The sequence below is a fragment of the Clinocottus analis genome, unplaced genomic scaffold (assembly GCF_023055335.1).
Source record: "Clinocottus analis isolate CAN_PGR_092001 unplaced genomic scaffold, fCliAna1.0.p SCAF_14, whole genome shotgun sequence".
Taxonomy (NCBI): domain Eukaryota; kingdom Metazoa; phylum Chordata; class Actinopteri; order Perciformes; family Cottidae; genus Clinocottus; species Clinocottus analis.
This window is the reverse complement of record NW_027175865.1, coordinates 17,461,666-17,478,071: the sequence shown is the minus strand read 5'-3', so window position 1 is coordinate 17,478,071 and position 16,406 is coordinate 17,461,666. Positions and strand designations below refer to the sequence as shown.

General features: G+C 47.2%; 1 protein-coding gene across 1 annotated transcript in view; it reads left to right on the top strand.

Annotated features, from left to right (window-relative positions):
* khdrbs1b (KH domain containing, RNA binding, signal transduction associated 1b) overlaps positions 1 to 16,174 on the top strand; it is a 48,773-nt gene extending 32,599 nt beyond the window's left edge. Inside the window, exon 11 of the transcript XR_011077454.1 lies at positions 16,023 to 16,174. The gene's annotated coding sequence lies outside the window, so the exon portion shown is untranslated. The remainder of the gene's footprint in view (positions 1 to 16,022) is intronic.
* Positions 16,175 to 16,406: the final 232 nt, after the last annotated feature.

Here is a 16,406-nt window from a genome sequence, read left to right as displayed (position 1 = left end):
TGGGGCGGTGATGTGAAAAAGCAGTTCATTATCCGTGTGCGAGTTTGCACACCCATCAGAGGCGATGACCGCGCGTCATCATCACCTCGCGGGTCTCGAGCTGAGCACACACCCCATCTGAAAGCATGAACTAAGGCTTCGGTCGGTTGGACCTGTTGTAGGGGAGTTGTGTGTGTGTGTGTGTGTGTGTGTGTGTGTGTGTGTGTGTGAGTTTCTCTTGGATAGGCCAGCCCCAGCATATGACCAGCGCTCCCTGACAGGGACTGTTTAATGCAACTCCCACTGTCATCACGGTCAACAGCACCCGGACGCAGCCTTTAAGCACCATTACACACACTAATGGAAATGCATGTGATCTATCCTCCCTACGCAAACCTTCCCTCTCCCCCACGCGGCTTCTCCAGCACAGAGTCATCACCCTCCCTCCCTCTCACCTGCCTCGCCGAGCCCACCGCCCTCCATACGTCTCCCTGTCTCCCGCTCGGTCTCTCTCACTCCGTCTCTTTGCCGGAGAGACAGAAATGGAAAAAAAAAAAGTTTCAAAAAACGCCCACCTACTGTAGTTCCACTTGAGTGCTGAGTGGGAGAGAAATACAGACTCCGACCCAGCCGGTTTCCATCCTTTCTGCAGAAGTTCAACACCAGCCGTTAAAGGCTGACGCGGTGCCTGAGGTAGAACAATAAGTGTCGGGTTGGAAGTTTATCTTAAGATGCACTTCAGCTCCTGTGCAGCCTCTGAACCTGGAAGCGCCGCTGTGAGATGAAAGACATGGGAGTGGATCGAGATTCACACCGTGAAGTCGCTCCCCCCGCCGCTGATAACAGAGTCGTATAGGCCATGCGTTCCCTTTCAGTGCACGTGAGCGTGCACAACCGGCTCGCTCCTTCCCGTCACCCTGCACTCGTCTCCTGGTGTTGTTGCAGCTGATCTCGTCGTCACAGAAGCGTATAGCTCCCGACCCCCGACTCCCCCTAAAGGATGCTGGTTCTGTCAGCACTTTTAGCATTATTAGCATTGTTAGCACCGTTAGCTACAAGCCGCCGGCTCAGCCAACCTCATGTTTAGAGCCGTAGAGAAACAATAGAAATGTTCAATCCCGTGTATAACACTTTTAATGTTAATAACACATCTTTTTGGACTCCATCTTGAATGAGGAGGCGCAGTAGCAGCACTAGCGCTTCAATGTCTCTCACACGCAGCACTTTGTAGTTCAACTTTCTTGGAGAAATTGTACTTTCCTGATTCTTGTTGTTCTGAGTTTGTGCTCACGTTTGAATGCACTTATTGTTAGTCACTTTGGATAAAAGCGTCAGCTAAATGAAATTAAATGTAGTGTAATTTGATAAAGACCCTTTTTTTTTACAGCCGTAAAAAACGCATGACTTCTTTTACCTGCAGCGCTTCCTTTTCTCTCTTTCTTCCTCACTAACAATCAAACTCTATTTATAATTCACCTTGAGAACATTTCAAATACACTTACAAGTGTTTTACACACAATTTACAACCAGTAAATTCAAAATGATAAACAGTAAAAATGTGGATGAAACAACATTGAGAAAAAATAGATAGAATAATCCAAAAATAATAAAACCACAAAATATTGAAAACGCTGCATAAAAGACTTAGATGGGTTTTTAGTTAATGTTTAAAAAATATCAATATTTTGAAGCCAAATCAACTAAAGTTGTGTGTTCTGCTTTGTGAAACAGTGAAGAGAAGAACTTCCTCTGGAACTCATAAAAGAGGAGGAGGAGGAGGAGGAGGAGGAGGAGGATGAGGAGGAAGAGGAGGAGGGGGGATCTTCAGCAGCATCGCCGACCCCCTCGAGTTAAGATCCGCTTCCAAGGTCAAGAACCAACTTTTGGGCTTTGAACCCTGGAGATGCCATCTGTTTTGGTTACTACAGCAATGCGGTCAAAAAGAAACAAACTGTCACCAAATCTCCAGCGTGGGATTAGAGCTCGACTGAAGTGTAGAGGAGACATCGTGCTTGTTGAGCAGTTTAAGCCACGAGGCCAGGAGGAGCCTTATTATAGAAGAAACCGCCAGGATTTAGCTTTCATGGACAAGTTATTTTGAGATCAAAGATAATCGCATCAAAGCCGGCGGCGGCGGCGACTGTCGCATCCGCTACATGTCAGCAGGTTCACGGCACACAAAGACAACAGCGCCGAGCCTCCCGGAGACGTATAGCTGTCCGTTAAATCACGTCCAGAGAGTGACGATGATGATTGTCGAGACGCCGCCGAGCGCACTTCAAGGAGGCGGCGGCGTTCTCTTCCTCAAAATTAGTGGCAAGGGTAGATTCACGGTGAGCTGCTGTTCCGCGTCAACCTGCAACGGTGAAGTCGCTGACACCAAAAACATTCATTTCCTTGAGAGAGCAGAATCCCCGAAGACCCGAATCTGAATGAAAAAGCTTCTGTAGTGTTTGAGCCTCAAGGCCACGACAGTTCAGACACCCAGTAAGAAAACCATGTGAATCAAAGTCATTTCACAGAGTGCTTGTTCCAAACACTGCGTCCAAAAATAGGACGGTTTTAATCATATTATTCAGAAGTGTCACATTGTTTTGAATTGCAGTAAATGTAATAAAACCAGCGCTCAAAGGGGCTAACGCTTCTACATTTGATATATATTTGACTTCCCACAAGCTGCCGGCACGCCGTTGTGCCCTCGCTCGCTCCGGGTCTCCGGGTGATTCATCATGGCGATTCCTAACAGGCACAGCACCACTATCCTAAAAAAACCAAACAATAGAGCATCTGGACGAGGCGGCGCGCGGCACGGGGGATGAAAAGGTTTAGTAATTCATGGACACAACGCAGAACACGATTTCATATTTCCAGAAGAATTTCACAATCAGACGAAGGCCGTGATATGTGCACGTAATTAAAATGATTATTCAACCACAGCACGTTTTGTCTTCCAGCTTTTTTGAGGGCGTTGTCGACAGTAATAAAAACGCTCCAACATCACGGGCAACTGCATAGTTTTATGTCAAAACCCTTCAAATTGTCTCCGGGGAGGAGACGCCAAGTTCCTCTTATTCAGAAGAAATTCAGATTTGGTCTCTTGGACCTGGTTCACCCGACTGGGACACTGCTCCTAAAACCTGAACGAACGGCTAACACGGCACAGTACTGAACGCACCCTCTAATAATGTACTTTAGAGTTAGACTTTAGGACGCAGATAACACAGGAAAGCACTTAAACTATTCACACTTAGCACCACCATCAGCCCATATAATGCTTCAGTTGGGCCACTATAGAAGACGCGTTGCCCCAGTGTAATGGTACACCAATTTAATCACAACCGACACAGTATTATGCGCCTAAATAAATAATAAATAGAAATACATAGCAAGAGATCGCTGGTAGCAGCGGATACACGGCAACATGTGATTATGGGGAGTGCTGCCACTTATTCTTACCCACTTTAAGCACTGCATGACACACAGTTATAAGAGACTTGTGTGCATTGCAAACGTGTGTGTGTGTGTGTATGTGTGTAAATGCGCACTACACACATGTAGAAGTCAGAGTTTGCCTGCACCGCGCCCCGGGGGGAGCTGCTTTAATGGAGTATTGATGTCTCAGAGGGGCGGGTGAGGAGAGGCCGATAATTAGATTTTGTTCTCACTCTCTCTGCGCCGCTCAGATTCAGTGTCTCTTAATGAGCGAGCGGCTCCTCGCCGTGGTTCCACGCGGCGTTCTCAGCACGGCGAGCAGCGGCGGCGTGACCTCGGAGAAACCCAACATTAGGCGGCCCCGTAATTAGATGTCGTTTGACGATCAAAAGTGTCGGGGCTGCACGCGAGCCGTCGCTTCATAACCCCGGTAAACGATAGTCGCCGTCCATCATGTGGGGAGCGAGGGGGGGGGGGGGGCGGCGGCAAAGCAGGCGTTGTGTTTCTCCTCCGCGGTGCGAGTGTTGTGTCGGGCGCCGCTCTTTTGGCTGTGCACCTCTCACTGGGTGCTAATGAAATCCTCCTCACTGGGGAGGAAGTCCAGAGGGCGACGGCGCAGGAGGACGAGAAACCAACACACACCTGTTCATCGTGAGTAACAACAAGACGTTTTCTATTTCCTGCTGTTTCCAGAACCACTTTAACTTCAACAAGGGGGCTGGCAACATTGGATTTTTCTTAGGCAGTCAGGTTTGAAGGTCTACCAATGCATCCTGGTCGATGTACGCACCGTTACCTTTCTGTCACACACTAAGGAATGCATTAATTCACTAAGTTCCCCATCTTCTCTTTTTTTTAAATATAAATTTCCCATCTGGCAGGCGGATAAACACGAGCCCAGGCCGCTAAGTTTCATAGTTCTAGTATTTAGTGCCTCCGGCGGCTGCATTGGTCATGTTAGGGTAGGCATGGGATTGGGATTGGTCAGGGTGAGAATATCATAAGCCAATAAGAAGCAGAGTAAGATTTTCCCAGGTCAAATAAATTCAAACCTCAAACTAAATCTGCAGTTGTCTTTTTAGGCAAAACGCACTTCATGAGTGTGTATTGCCTCCGAATGAAGTCCAAATATGAAAATGCGACGCAAAATCGCAGAGCAAAATAATAGTCAGTGATAAAATGTGTATAGTTGAGAGAGATGAGGTCATTTTCAGAACCATCTGGTACATGTACGCACACACAGTGGACCACAAACCACCAAGCTGGCTTTTTTTCTCCATTACCCTCCATGGAGACCTCATTTACACAAGTTTGAGATGATTTTGATCTCAACCAGGATGCACTGAACCAGCAAAACCACTCTTCACATCTCAGTCCCACGGCACGCACGCATGCATGCACACACACACACACACACACAATCGACTTATTCCTTCTGCTTGACATGGCGTCTGGAGATCAGGACCAGTCTCCCTCTTTCCACACCTGGTCGGCTTCAGGATTGGCTCAACAGGAGTCACAGTGCAGCATGTTAATGGGGCTTTTCTAGACCTGCAGCGTATCAGACAGTTCTCTGTGAGAAGTGCGTCAGCCGTGTGTAAAAGGACCAGTTCATGTTAAGATTTCACATTGAAGGTTGTAAATGTTTTAATATAATAAGACATCTAAAAAGATGGAGCCTGTGATTCTGATCCAATTCACAGGTAATATTTCATCACCGTCCACTCGGCGTGTACAAAGCCTTGGATCCGTGGCTCAGACCCAGCCTGCAGGTCTGTTCCCGAAAATAAATTGTTAATACATGTGAAGCTTCTATCCAGGTTTTTGAATGAAGCTTCAAATGTCTGTTAACCTAAGAGACCAGCAAGTGGGAGAGTATTTTTTTTAACTTTTTATATTTTGCTTTTGAAAAGCTTCAGTCTTACAAATGTGGATTGATGCAGAATATTTCGTTTGATTTAAAACATGTTACTTTTCTGATTAGATCCATGTTTTTTTAATACATTTGGACACTTACAGAGACGTGCATGTGTGTGTGTGTGTGTGTGTGTGTGTGTGTGTGTGTGTGTGTGTGTGTGTCAACATTGAATCCAACACAAACAAAGCAAATTCATGTTTTTTGCAGAGGCCATTATGACTTAACGCTATATAAGAACAATGCAATTTTACAAAATTAGACAATTAGCCTACAATAAACAAACCAGATACAAGAAATCTCTTGAAACCTGAACTCAAATGTTCCTTCTAGTCTGCTGCAGAGATGATTGCCATTAGTTCTGTAAAAAATACCGGCCTTCAGATGACGGATAACACTTTGGCTAACGCAACTTCCGTGTTAGCACGAGGGTACCTTCTTCACGGACAGATTGGAAAACAAAAAGTAAAGAAATTGATCTTCCCTGACTAAAAAGGAGAGAAAACCCAAAAGAAAGAAGTTTTTAAAATTGACTTTAGAATATTATTCATCAGGCCAGTTTGCTGCCATTAGAGCGGTTGAAAGAAAACAGGAGTGGATCGACCCGGAGAGTCACCTCTGCTTTCCGTCTTGGCGGACTGACTCAGTGGGAGGGCAATGAAGCACCTTTTACACTTCATTGCCTCATAAATCCTAATACAGTTCATAAATGAACTGCCGCTCTCTTACTTAGCTCCCCGTGTTCATTTGGCTGTTCGCCGTGCGGACGGTTTCATTTGCCAATGCCCCTGAGCCGGTGCCGCTCCGCCACCGGGACCGGTTTCAAACGCGGCCGAGTAACAGGATTACGAATGCGTGCGTTCCACCATTTTCTCATCCACCATTTTCTCATCCAGCCCTCGGACCACATGCTGCGTTAGCCGCCACAGAGGTTCAGATGTTGTACGCGAGTGGGCGGGCGCGCCTCGGGGATCGGTTTGCCACCCTGTTTGATCGCTGTAAATATGACTTCCGCCTCTTTTTGTGCCGTGAACTCAAGTGAAATCCCGTCACCTCGGGGGGGAATACGAGGGAGTGCTCAATGAGGTTGATGATATATTATTATTTTTTTGCTCTGAGAAAGCGGCGCTAACAAGGAATTTGGAATTAGGAGTTTTCTTTTCAGCAGAATTAAGTGGACACAAAGGACGGCAATTAAAAGACACAAAAAATACGTCTGTCGTACTCGAGCCACAAGGCCACTTTTTGATCCACCTGCTTGATCGTCAAAACGGTCAAGAGGCCACTCGGTGTGAAGCCGATCCTTTTCTTCCTCTAATACGAAGACAGGTTTTCTCTCCGGGGGTATTCGACGGTGGAGTCATTTGTGTGTTTCGGCCTCGCTTTGTGAGTCATCTCAATGAATGATGAGGACTTGGCAACGCTGGCACGGGCATGACACGCTAGATTTGCTGTGCAAATGTGCCGTGGCAAAACCTCAAAGAGACATCAAGGTCTTTTGCACCGGAGTGGAGGGAGAGAGAGCGCCATTGTGAAAGTAAGGTGTGTGTTAGAGCGAAAATTGTGAAGGGTTTTACCTGCACAAGGTTTTACTGTTTAAAGCTCAACTTGGTAACTTAAATAAACTTAAAAGTAATACATGGTATAACTGTCACTATATCCTGATAGTAATACATGAGACAGATAATCTGTGAAAAATTAAATCTGGTTCTTCTAGCTTCTTTTTCAGTGCTCCAAAATGGCATTTGCAAGATTTCACGGCATCCGCAAAAACACAAAAAAAAACAATCAGAGTGGAGATCGTCGTGCGGCTGACAGTCAGCTCGTTAAAACAGCTGATCAAATGTTAATAGTGCCAATATTTCTGGCCTCAAACACTTTCAGAAGTTTTCATGGTTCTGCTTCATAATGAGCACGTTTGCTCCAGCCGGTGGGCGGGGCTCGTCTTTGGTTTTCGACTGTTTCTCAACATGGCGGCCGGGTCACGATCTTTCTCATTTCACGCCTCAACGATTAAGATTTCTGAAGACATTGGAGGACAGAAAAAAGGCAGTAACAGAATCTAGATTAATATCTGATCGGTGCCGCCGAGTTTGACACTTTGATCGGAGTTCACCAGCGTTACGAGATTTGATTGACAGCTGTGTTACAGACTTCTCTTCTCTGATTGGTGGTTTTCCTCTGGTTGCAGAGGAGTCTTGCAGATACCTTTAGGAGCACTGAAAGGAGGCAGATTACAGATTAACTGCCTCATGCGCTACTGTCAGGATACAACTGGAGCAAATATGACACAAGGTTAAGTTTATTAAAATGAGGAACTGTAGCCTTAACGAGCCACGCCCACATCCTCATTGCTATCTCCTGCTCTCCTGTTTCACTGAGTTAAGTGGATTGGTCTCTTCTAGCATTTGCTCTTATTATTCTTCACCGGTGTTTTGGAAGAAAGGAATAACGGGAATATTTAGCAAGCTACCTTTTTTAAAAGTGACTTATAAACAAGTGTTGTGTGGTGGTTCAGATGTATGTCTGAAGTGGTTTGTTTGGATTTTAAAAAGTAACAACACATAACATACAGTATAGTAGCAATTTCTCTGCAAACAAAATATGATTTTTCATCACTTAATACTGCTTTCCCAAATGCTCTGTTCCGGTGAGTTTGGATCATTTACTCACGTTTTCTCTTTTCCTTTTTCAAACCTGCCAGCAGCTTTTCATTCAGTGCGTGTCTGCGGTCTGTCACTGCACACATCAAGTAAAGTAGCAGATGCACTGATCTCCTTTGCTCACACCAGACCGGTTTACTACAGTGTAGCTGCTGGAGCAGGTGGCGGCTCGCTCATCCGCAGTCGTATAAACGCAGGGCCGAATGGAGGGCGTGCACACTCGCCACTTGCACATTTGAAACATTTCAACTGAAAGAATCATGAACACATTTTGCCACCCACCAGCGGCGCGGCGGCGGTGAGTCATTCTCTGTGTGTGCCAAGCAGTTCCTCCTCTGGCTCTTGTAAAATACCCCCCAAAAAATACAATAAGAATAATTGCGGCAAAACACAATCTCACCAAACATTTTGTCATTTGAGCACCGGCTCTTTAAAGAGCCACGAAAATAAGAAGCAGCCACAGTTCTGCCCCGACCTGTCGCCGCTTCGCTTCACAGCGGACAAAACAACCGACACCAGGGCTTCAACACTGTTGCCCACGAGGAGAGCACGTCTCAGTGTGTAGGTCTTCTGTAGCCCCGCCTCTCTTTACCACCACACCGCCATACAGCAAAAGGCAGCAGGAAAAGTGAAGCTCCTTTCCTCTGCGCCTGCCTATCTGAGTAATTGTGTTGGAGGAAATACCGAAACGCCGCAGAGGACGCACGGAGCACTCGAGCGTAATCTGGTCCTAATCCCTGCCGGTGGCACCCAGCAGCTGGATAATAAAGTGGGATTTTCATTTTTTATTTCCCTCTGACTGTCTCCCCGGCTGTGACATCACCGCCTCGGTGCAACGGCGGCAGAAAGACGGCTGCATTTTATCGCTTGACCAAACCTTGACCTCTCCAACCGGGGGAAAAAAAGTAAATGAATAAATAAATCCAATCATGGGTGTATTGGATGGTCGACCATGTTTCGTTTGATTGAACTGAACTATCAATCATTCTGTCTTTTTGGAGGCGCTCATTCAGATTGTCCCGCCTTCCTTTGTGAGCTTGTAAGCGTGCCCGTGTCTCTTCTGCCAATTTGCATGACGCGCGTGATAAAAAAAGAAAAAACAGCCGCCATGGGTAATTAATAAATCAGATTGCAGTGATGGAACACTGGGAAGGCGTCGTTCCATTAATCGCCGTCCCCGTCCTCTCCCAGTATCTTCCATCTCGGCGTCGCCGTTCGCGGCTCCTAATTAAATTGTACTTTCTGTCGATTGAGCTCATTACTCAAAGCAAAACCAATCAGCGGTCTGCAGCTGGGTCTGGCAGTGTAGATAAATACGGGAGTAAATGTTGGTTGAGGAACACAACATGGGGTGAGTCGTCTGCCTAGATTGCGGAGACGGCACAGCGGCGAGACCTCCGGGGGGTTTATTCCTGCTCTGAAATTCACCGCAGAAGATTTACAGGAGTTTCTTATTTTAGACCGGGAGCCAAAGAGGACGGTCCTCCGCCAAAGAAACTATCTCTTTATAGTCTAGCGAGGCCTCGTCGGCATTGAACGAAGCTTCCCTGGAGGCCACAGCAGAGACACGTCTCATCTTCTAGTCTGAAAACAACTCTTTCTCAGATATTTATTCCAAAGCATCAGATTCGATTCTGCAACAATGTGTTTGATCCAATACAAAGTAACACACAGCCAATCAATGAGAATGACACTTTATGTACCTCCATGTTGCTGTCCATGGTTAACAACTTCATCACATGCGTCTTAAAACACAGCACACTTCTTAAAGGTAAATGACAAAAAGTGTACATATCTAAACAACAGTAAACATGAGTTTATGTCTCAATCTCTAGTTTCAAGTCTTCTTCAATACAGCGTGATGCTCATGTAGTAAATTATTGTCCCATAAAGAGTACAGTGGACCATAAACGGAGGCTAACAGGTGATTGATTGACAGGTCTCTACCGCTAACGGAGACGTACACGGCGTCTCCACGTCACTGCTCCGCACTGCAAATATGGTCACCTCCGATCACGGGTCGCCAAAGGCCAACATGGCGACTGTCAAAACACTGAGTGATGTCACGGAGACGACGTCCACGTCTTGTGTTCAAGTACAGATGTCTGCAGGAGAGAGAAACCCACGCTGTTTTTTTTCTATCGTTCTAAACGAGACGTAGGAATCTGTCGTATCAATATTTTCGGCATCAATCCGCCCCCTTTTTTTACGAGACACCTAATTCACCATCGCAGCATCGCCTCAGCTGCATCGCGCCCACGGCCGCTTCACTGCGGAAAGATTCACCAAAATATCCTTCTGCTTGTTAGTTTCAGTTAGTTTCCTACTTCCTGCTGTCTCAAGACTTCCAATTTCCTCTCTCTCTCTCTCTCTGTCTCTCTCTCTCTCTCTCTCTCTCTCTCTCTCTCTCTCTCTCTCTCTTCTCTCTCTCTCTCTCTCTCTCTCTTACACCGGCGATGCTACATCTGCCTCTGTAGTACATCGCTGTGCTTTTGGACTCGTGACAGACTGTGTGTGTGTGTGTGTGTCTGTGTGTATGTGTGTGTGTGTGTGTGTGTGTGTGTGTGAGTCTCCATCTCCGCTTCAGAAGATACACTCTGCTCTTTAAGGAGCTGCTTAAAGCTTTCTGTCAGCGTGCTAGAGAGGCTTGAAAGCCGAGAGGTCCTCGCAGCGTTGATGGGGTTCTACTTTTTTTTCCCAGCACCTCGTTCTGCCTGACCAGTCAACACTTCCACCTAGACACGACCGCGCTGGTGCTGCTGCTGCTGCTGCTGCTGCTGCTGCTGCTGGTGGTGGGTGTGCTGGTGGTGCTGCTGGTAGTGCTGGTGGTGGTGCTGCTGCTGGGTGTGCTTGTGGTGCTGCTGGTGGTGGTGGTGGTGGTGCTGCTGGGTGTGCTTGTGGTGCTGCTGCTGCTGCTGGTGGTGCTGCTGCTGCTGGTGCTGCTGCTGGTGGTGGTGCAGCTGGTGGTGCTGGTGGTGCTGCTGCTGCTGGTGGTGGTGCTGGTAGTGCTGGTGGTGCTGGTGGTAGTGCTGGTAGTGGTGCTGCTGCTGGTGCTGCTGGTGGTGCTGGTGCTGCTGGTGGTGGTGCTGGTGGTGCTGGTGCTGCTGTTGGTGCTGGTGGTGATGCTGGTAGTGCTGGTGGTGCAGAGAGCGGGTGGTTGTTTGAAGAGATGACAGCAGCTAAACTGGGCTGTCTTTGCCGTGAAAAGAGAGTTGTGTAGTTGAAATGAGGGTCGCAGCAGGACAGCGCTTCGCTCCGATCGATCGATAGTGAAAAGTCCAAACCGTCCAGGGACAAGCTGAAAGGACAGAGATGGACCCGAGCTGCCTTTTCGTTTATTATTTATTTATTTCAAAGGTATTCATATAGCCTTTAAAAGTACAAAGCTGCACATTTTTGTTTCAAGGTCTGAAGGTTGGCCCATTGACATCTGCATCGCCACCAGAGGGAAATGACAGAAGCGGCTCATTTACAAGTCGGCCGCTCGGTTCACGAGGTGAAGTCTTTCATGAGGAAACAGTCCAACGTTTGGTGCAATGCTCTGAAGGAGAAACCTCTGAGTTCTGTGTGGAGACAAAAACAAAGAAGCAGGAAAGAAACGAGGAAGAGGAAGAGGAAGAGGACGCCCACCAGAGCCCTGAAGCTGAGGAATGAAATCCATGTTTGACCTGAACATAAACAGGAAAAAAGAGAGAACAGATTTAGGGTTTCACGAGAGTTAGCATGCTGTGAAATCATCTTGGCACGCGCTTCAAGAACTGGGCGACAGAAACGCCGTTATATAAGACACGGACTGACACTTTATGGTCAGAACCACGGAGGCAGCGTTCAGCAAACTTTTTACACACACACACACTTATATTATTGGCTCGTTTAACTTTGACAGCTATTTGATTAATTATTGTTGCATTCAATCGTCGTGGAGCACGAGGGAGGACCGGCTGACCTTCAGTGACCTTGACCTTTCTGTTGGCTGGAAGCGATTGTTATTTTTTCTACATTCGTGTGTTTTAAAAGCACGGTTATTAAAATGGATCTTTGTTCCTCTTCATGGAGCGATGCTTGCTGCGTGCTCAGACTGCATGCTGACCCGGATGAACACAGATTAACAGCAATCTTGTCATCGCAACCTCTGAAAGTAAACAACAAACAGGGCTCTGACGTCATGGTGAACCTGGACAAGTTTTAAAAAATTTCTCCTTGGAGATTAACAAAGTACTTTTCATTTCATTCATTTCATTCAAGTCATAGCACCTTAAACTGGTTATTTACAGGCTTTAAAAAGTTCTTGAACAAAATAAAACTCCCCAAAGTGTAGTAAAAGTCCTGTGAATGTGTTATATTCATGTGTTCATGACGTTCATTGACGCTGAGTTTAAAATAATAAATATGCTTTTAAAAGAAAGAGGCTCAAAATATCAGCAGCATACAAACAGGCATCTATATACAAGTTTATTCTTTTAATCAAACTATTGTCTCTCATTCATTTGAGTCATTTAAGGTTTACTGTATGCTTTGAATCCTCATTGTTAGTTTAAATACGACATTTCATCACTTTTTACTGTTTACACACACGTTTCACAAAATGTCTGCTCATGGAAATATGATTAAAAGTCATGAAAATTGGGTTACAAGTCATAGAATTGGTCCAAATGTGTATGAACCCTGAACAAAAAGCCAAACTTGTCCTTTAACCCCTCGCTGTGCACTTTCTTACCGTTTTCTTTTCATCTGCGTCCAGAGAAGCTCCAGCGTCTCTCTGACTCGGCCGTTGGTCTCCGAGTGTCCCCGCTGGGGCGGTTTGGGGTTCAATGTCTCGTGCAAAGAACACATGGCGGCAGCTCTGCAGTCGGTTTCAACTCGACGCTGGAGATTTCTTTTCCCAGAAACCCCCTTTTTTTGGGGGGGGGGGGGGAGTTGGGTGTCAGCATTTCTCCCTGACAGACAGAAAGACAAGTGATGCAATGTTTTGCCCATCACAGTGCTAGTTGGCTTGTGTGTGTGTGTGTGTGTGTGTGTGTGTGTGTGTGTGTGTGGTAGCAGGCGAGTGGGTGGGTTTGCAAGTGACAGGCCGAGATGGCGAGCGAGATAAATAGTCACGCTGAGGGAAGCGATAATGGACTTTTCTTGTCTGCACTGTGTCAGCGTCTGCAGACGGCGAGGCCGGAGCGATGACAGACATGCTGATGAGTTTAACTGCTCTCGCTCAGACGGAGAGAGAGAGAGAGAGAGAGAGAGAGAGAGAGAGAGAGAGAGAGAAAAGATGCTGATGCTCTCTAACTCCCTTCCACATTGCCATTGGCAACCAGGCCTCTGACAGATGGTAACGAAGCCGCTGTAGGTGAAACCTGTCGCTGTCTTTTCTTCACCATCCGTCCCTCTTTTTTTATGTCCCGCTTTCTTTCCTCGTCACTCTCTCACTCTGTCACACACACACACACACGCACACACACACACACACACACACACACACACACACACACACACAGCCTCATCACCATAAGGAATAAGGGAAAGGAAGGCAGACAGCGAGATAAATCAACGACGCAGTGATTATCCTTTTGCCGCTTGGAAGTTCATTAGTGGCTCTCAGTATTGATTCAGAGACATTGGAGCTGCTTTATAAACACATGGACCTATGAACGCGTGTCAGAGTGTGTCCTGATGATTCTGTGGAGGCAATCCGTCAGAAAAAAAGATGTCGCCGCGTTTTTTGTATTGATCTGAGATGACTTCCTGTTGGAGTGCTTTAAGCATGGAGGTGATTCACGACTAAAAGAGGTGAACCGTCACTCAGCTCTTTGATCAAAGATCACAGTTAACAGCGCAAGTCTTCATTTTCAATGCATCCTCTCTCCTGACCACCAGGGGGCGACTCCTCTGGTTGTATAGAAGTCTATGCTTCATGTGTTAAAGCTGCATTCTCTCTCCTGACCACCAGGGGGCGACTCCTCTGGTTGTATAGAAGTCTATGCTTCATGTGTTAAAGCTGCATTCTCTCTCCTGACCACCAGGGGGCGACTCCTCTGGTTGTATAGAAGTCTATGCTTCATGTGTAAAAGCTGCATTCTCTCTCCTGACCACCAGGGGGCGACTCCTCTGGTTGTATAGAAGTCTATATAAGTGACTCTACTTCTCTCTTGATGTATTCCCTCAGTAAACATTGTAAACATGAGTTTATGTCTCAGTCTCTAGTCTTCTTCTATACAGCATGATGTTCATTTAGTGCATTATGGTCTGTTAGAGTCAAACAGACCATGAAGCAGGCGTTGCTTTAGGGGCGGGGCTACAAGGTGATTGACAGGTCTCTACCACAGCGTCTGGAAGTTGTTTGTGTTTTATCCTTAAACCTTTAACCTTTTTTGTTTGCTGAGAAACTAGAACTTTCAGTTGGACTCAGCTCCACCTTCTTGTGTTACTTCTGGTTGCAAAAAAAAACAAGATGGCGACGGTCGATGTCCCAAACTCGAGGCTTCAAAACGTCGGTGCAGAAATCAATCGGTGAGGTCAGGGCGACTACATCCACTCCTTATTCACTGTCTCAAGATAACATCTGTATCTTTCGTGTTTCAGGACTTCAGATATTTTATTTATTTATTACAAACAAAGTTTCATCCCATTAGTGTTCATAATAATTATATCATTGCACATAAAAGCTTTGAAATTAGTTTTTGCTGTAAGAAAAATATCTAAATCCCAATTCAGTAAAGGAGAAATGGATATGAGTAACAGATACATGACAATACAGGCATGTAACCCCGAACCCCGACCCTCAAGTGAGTTAACTGAGCCTTTAAAAGTTTCCACCTGGCCCCCGTTGGGGCGAGCGAGCGGAACGGAGGAGAGAGAGTAAGAGAGGGATCGTCTCGGCTGTCTGATCTATTGGTCACTTCATCTTCTCACTGGTTTTCCCTCGCCGCGCAGTTCGTTTGTCACTGCCAACGCGGGCCCATGTCTCACTTTCCTGAGGATTTGTGTGTGTGTGTGTGTGTGTGTGTGTGTTGCGAGCCTGGAGCCGGAGACAGAGACAGATGGGCCGACTCCCACCGGTTACATGTGTTTGCTTTCCGTCAGAACGCCCTGCCAAGAGGTCTGGACCCGCATGCCACGGAGGGTAATGCCCCCTCCCAGCGGCCGCCGGGTTGCTAGTTCAAAACCCCGGCCGGCTGGCCCTCCTCCCCACCCGAAAACCGTCACGCGTCCGTGGACGAGGTTAGAAAAGTAACGGAAAAGTGCAAAAGGCGCTTCTCCTGAAACAGATGAGAGGAAAGTTTGCGTGGGACACCAGCACACACTCGCCCACCTCCTTCAACTCTGTTATGTAACACGCCTGTCTGGCCTCAACCAATCCCAGATGCTCAATTTACCCATCAGCCCCGGCACCAGTGAATCAAAACCCAGGAGGGTCAGCGCCGCGAGAAAGAAAACACACACATCTCCAGTGGGGTGGGGGGGGAGACTGACATTTGATATGTTTTTTCGGGCGGAAGATTTATGACGAACAGCGAGAGTGAACGCTGGATGAAGAGCCCGGACCGGCCGGCAGAGCGCTTCTCCAGAGGAGGGAAACCCTTTCAGTTTGATGGGAGTCGCGTCCTGAACCCCGCGGCCGGGTTTAAAAACCTCCGCTGCTGTTACACCCGAGGACCAGGTGCACACACACACACACACACACACACACACACACACACACACACAGATTTGCCGCTGAACAAGTGGAAGAACACCAGAACAAGTGGAACAAGAGAAGCGGCTGCAGGTTGTGGATGGAGCTCAGGTGTTGCCGAGCAAAAACAAAGCCTCCCATTGTTGTGAAACGGTTGTGCAAAAAAAAACACACACACACACACACAAAGGAAAGACTAATGCTCGACCTGTTCTGAAAAATCATGTTTTCACTGCGGCTCTGGGAGCAGGAACCCAGACGGCGGCGTGGACGACAGGATCTGCTGCCGCAGCGTAAACAAGCAGGTGAGCGACGACTGTCATGCTGTTCTCTCACCACCGTGTTCGTGTGTGCGGTTTCCCCGCAGATGTCGAAAATAATCCTGGAAGATGAACGAAACGAGGAGGAACCCCGGGGTTGAGGTGGTCTCCACGGCAACCGCTGCACTTAAAGCTCTTTGCCTGCCGTTTTCACCTCCTCGCCCACGGCAACGGGGTTCACGCGCGATGACGAAGAACCCGCCGGGACCACGAGGAGAGAGGACGCCACGACGAGCTGCTCACGGAGAACGGACCGGCTTCAGGTGAGGAGACGGAGGAGGAGGAAGGAGGAGGAGGAGAAGGAGAAGGAGAAGGAGAAAGGAGGAGGAGAAGGAGAAAGGAGGAGAAGGAGGAGAGGGATGAGATGAATAAGGAGAGGAAGGAGAAGGTGAAGGAATCGGCTTCAGGTGAAGAAATCGGCTTCAGGTGAA